Source organism: Bombus pascuorum, chromosome 17 (genome assembly GCF_905332965.1).
Source record: "Bombus pascuorum chromosome 17, iyBomPasc1.1, whole genome shotgun sequence".
Taxonomy (NCBI): Eukaryota; Metazoa; Arthropoda; class Insecta; order Hymenoptera; family Apidae; genus Bombus; species Bombus pascuorum.
Window position 1 is genome coordinate 2,153,123 of NC_083504.1, and position 4,858 is coordinate 2,157,980.

The 4,858-nt window shown below is 37.4% G+C and overlaps 1 long non-coding RNA gene across 1 annotated transcript; it reads right to left on the reverse strand.

The window, feature by feature from the left end:
• Nucleotides 1-1,530: 1,530 nt before the first annotated feature.
• LOC132915431 (uncharacterized) lies at nucleotides 1,531-2,167 on the reverse strand. Its single transcript, XR_009659865.1, has 3 exons — nucleotides 1,997-2,167; nucleotides 1,785-1,859; nucleotides 1,531-1,725 (listed from the first exon to the last, which is right to left on the reverse strand). It is a non-coding gene; the product is annotated as an uncharacterized LOC132915431 (long non-coding RNA).
• Between the last annotated feature and the right edge of the window lie 2,691 nt (nucleotides 2,168-4,858).

A 4,858-nucleotide genomic window follows, 5' to 3' on the forward strand; every position in this document is an offset into this window, starting at 1 on the left:
ACATAAACAACTGGAAAGATATTGCCAATAATTTTTAGGTAAAACCGAGTAAACCATTCAATTCCACAATCCATAAAATCAACGCTATTTCTTCATAGAATTTTAATAATATTCAGCACCTCTTGAGTCTAATCAAAAAAAATATGTAGTGACACATGAGCTACAGGACAATTCGAGCCACGCTGTCGTTTTGCCTCAGAGTATCAATTTCGTTAGGATATACATAATGTAATAATAAACCAACTCAGGGCAAAACAACGTCGCCGTCACGTGTAACCGACAAACAAAGGCGAATTTATCGGTGTCCCTTCGATCAGATAAATAAACAAACACGATCGTAAGACGACTAGCTCAGTCTCCAGTGATTTTATTAGCGATCAACACACAACACAGTCTTTAGCGAATCCGTTCGTACCGAGCGTCTTAGCGAACATTATTGTAACGACCAGTAGCGAGCAATCTACGGTCGACTCTGTATTTATAATTATTTTGAAATATATAATTGACGGTTTCAACATCGAGTAATGTCGTCATTAAACCATCACACGACCAACCACCCTGCCCAGATGTATGGGTCTATTAAATTTTAGAAAACTTGTATCGAATACTACCAAAACTTCGAGCTATTTAAAAAAGATAATGACAATAATAAATAATTAAAAGGATATTGAACAAATCGAATAGGATCTAATGAGAATCGTGGAATTTTCCAAAAAGCGTAGAGGGCGTACTCTTACAGGAAAAGCTCAGCATTCGATAGGTGGAGCGTCGTCGAGTTCCACGACGTTTCCCTCTATCGATTCACCCCCTGGCACGCCGTTACTGGCTACGCGGACCGATGTCGGCGACGCTATTATCGCTGCCCCCGCCCCTCCGCCGTATTCGCATAATTATCGACATTAGAACTGTTGCGCAACGGCCGTTGAAAGCTTTCTCGTTGAACTTAACTTACGATCGCATAATGGAACTCGTGCGAACGACATACACACGCCAACTCTAATATTCGAGAAAATACTATTCGCGACGAGTAAATGGGGAGCAGATAAGAAAATATGTTACGTATGAAGTACAAGTACAGGAAGGATTACGTTTCTTGTTGATCAGTTGATAATTACTAGACTGTGGATTTTGATGTGTATATGCAAAGGCACATAATATGAAAAGTATAATAATATTGCAATATTTCATAAGTAAGATAAACCATAAAACCTAGCAAACACAAAGATGGCTCCCCACTGGGGTAGCCACCCACATGCTATATTTATTTTTATTTTATTTTTTTACCAATAAGATATAACACTTTGCCAAATGTCCTTCAGGACAAATTTCAAAAAAAGCAAAATAAACTATAAAAAAAAAAAGTGAGATAAATCACTGCTTAGGTTCCATTTGAATTATTTTTATGAAAATATAAATTTCCATAAATATTATCAACACAGTCTAATAATTTGATTTGGAACAGTAAGTTTAAAGTTTAGATAGTTTAAATAATGAGTTACATATGTGGATATCAATTTTGAGAAATTTCATTCTACTTGAAACTATTAATTGGTAATGGTATGATGCAGAGGAACAAATGATAATTTGTAAAGTTGTGAAATTATGTCAGGATTGGAATTTAAGTTTAAAAATGCTATTTATATACCTGTGATACGAAGACTTTTGTAGCAGAATGTAGCAGAAATTAGAAGAAGTTTTGTAATCTGATGATGAGTGAAGTCACTCCTGAAATAGAGTACAGAGTTAATTCACATTGTCGTTTCCTTTCATTTATATCTACGTACCTGCCGATTGCATAGACGTAATCCAACATAGATAGAAAATGTTTTGATTCCAACAGTGACAGTCACTTTCAGTATCTAAAATGAACACGATCCGAATACATTCAGAATTTCTCTTATATCTGAATTTGCGATTCACTGAATTGAAGGCGTTTAAGTTAGAATAAACTCTATTTGAAATGTTGTACAAAGAACATAAATGATATATAGAGTACCGTATAAGTGGCGATAAAAGCAGTCGAGTCAGCATCAATCAACCCTTTCACCGCTCGAGTCCCTCTTCAGACAATCGACATCCGCACCCTGCCGCCGCTGAAAAATAAACCGACCGTCAAACTTTTACCTCATCAGCGCGTTTTTTAAACGGAAACTTTCACTTTCACACGACGAACGTTTCAACACTCGGAAATGATCGAGAAAATGCTATCCTGCGATAAGAGTACAAGTGAAATGAGAAGTAGTACGTCACGAACGATGGTCAAAAAGACGTCTACATCTCTAAACAAACATCGCCAAAGTTCTAGAGAACACATAAACGTACAAACAATATATATTACAATGCAAACTACAGAACATAACACCACACCATAGACACACAATGCCAACAGTGAAAAATATAAATTCACATAAACAGTATATAACAATATTGAATGATTTATCACAGGTAACTTTTTGTGGCTCTTGAAAATACACAAAAGCACGTGCAATTATCAGGAAAAATTGAAAGAGCAATTCTACCACGATCCACTATATACCATAGATCCAACTAATCTTCTTCTGAACTTCTCGAATCCTAACGATGTTCTTCGACAACGCAGCCGTGTTTTCCTGACGATCGATGCACCGTCGTGTCGCGGTCAAAGTAGAGTAGATAAGGCCCGGGCAGTTAAGTCGATCCTCCTCAACGTGAGGAATATAAAGAGGAACACCGGCTGGTCTGATGGCTGGACGGGACGTGATGGCTGAACCGACGAATAAACCAATAAACGGCGCAACCATCTGCTTGCCAGCCGGCACATCTCTGTCTCTGTTTCCGTCCCTTTCTCTCTCTCGTTCCACGGCCTTTCGTCCTCTCCATTCTTCTCCCCTCGATGGTTCTCTCTTCCTCGCCATCTCTCCCTCTCGCTCTGTCTCTCTCTCTCTCATATACTGTTCTTGTTCCCCCTTGCTCCCGAAGCAGCGTCGTCACTGGCAGCAGCACCATTTTATGCGATCCTGAAATGAAATCCATGCGAGAGGGCTCAGCATTCGTGGGGAACTCCCGCAGCTTTTATTCCACGACAATGAACGAAGCCATCCAGTTTCCCCCGTCTCCTTCACTCTCTCTTTTCTCTCACTCCCTCACTTTCTCTTCTCTTTCTTTCGTTTGGTGAAACGCGATTTTCAGTCCGTGTCGGAATTTCCAGCGATAACGCGGGCCCCATGGTTCCTTAAGGGGACCCTCCCTACGGTTTCTACCTCATCCCTGTAGTTTCTCCCTTTTCGGGGTAGGAGGCAAGTTGCTTCGGGCTTGCGAAAATGAAAGTACGGACCATGAGATGTTTGGATGGTTGGATAGACGATCGATCGTGAGACTGTTTCCTATTGATGACACAGCGAGATAAAAGTTGTGTAACTGCGATACGATAGTGTTTGATGAGGTTTCTCTCAGTTGGAATTGATTTTTGCTAAGTTTTCATGCTGAATCTTTTGAAAAAGTTGCTTTACATGTTGTACATAAAAGATATAACTTAGAAAAAACGAAGCTGGCACCCCGCTGGGGGTAGTCACCCACATGCTATATTTATTTTTATTTTATTTTTTTTCTTCACCAATAAAATATAACACTTTACCAAATGTCCATAAGGACAAATTGTAAAATAACCAAAATAAAATAAAAAAAAACCTTTCATTTTAAAAACATGTTGTAAATAGGATTTTTATGTATTTGTGGAATGCAAATGCACATAATCTAAAAGTATGTATGAAATGATTAAAATACAGGTTTCTAGCTGGCTTTACCTAGCTTCCATTTTTTTGCTTATATTCATAAAAATATAAATTTGCATAATTATCCGCATACTTATCACAGTATTTATGTGCTGGATTTAACAAGGGATTATGTTACTATATAGAACGTAATTCTAAGTTACGTTTATCTTTCCCTGTTAGCTAGTGGATGATCATGGTTGATGGTGTTTTTCAATGTTGGAACTGGATTTTATTTTTCAGTGGATTGTTTGAACGATCTGTTTCACATGTTATACGAGTGCTGAAATAAACGAGAAATTATTATGTGGGATATAATTGTGGGTCACGTTTATCTTTTTGTGTTGGCTTAAACGTATTTTTAATTTGACACGATAGAAGTAATACTACACGATATTTAATATGATCTTGGAAAGGATACGCGGCAACCAGATCGTAGATCTTTCAGCAGTAAGCTGACCGAGACTATACATTATTCATGATAATTAAACGTAACGAGACTAGGCCGACTCGTAGAATAATCCATGTATCAGGAACAAAGCAGACAACTTGTACATATTATAATAACATCTGTACTGAATATCTAATAATAAGAAAACATAACCAGATTTCAGATCTATAACTAAAACTAACAACTCTACTTCCATTTCCTCAACAATTAAATTCAAGTTTAATAATAAGCATAAAAGATATAACTTAGAAAAAACGAAGCTGGCACCCCGCTGGGGGTAGCCACCCACATACTATATTTATTTTTATTTTTTTTTTACCAATAAGATATAACACTTTACCAAATGTCCTTCAGGACAAATTGTAAAAAAAACCAAAATAAAATAAAAAAAAGTTTAATAATATATGCATCGTTAAAATCGCTAAACAAAAGCTAAGGGATAAAAAGAAAGAGAAATAATACTTTGTAAGAGTAAAAGTCAGCAAAAGTTAAGTTTCGAGAATTTGGAACCGTGTAGCACGCTGGCCAACAAATCGAAGGTCAATCGACCGCCATTATTCCCTGCCTATTAACTGCTAAGGTCCACGATACCTGCTCCCAGTCAAGACAAGGAAAAAGTTGAACAATAGTATACACGAGCATCCCTGTTATACTGCCG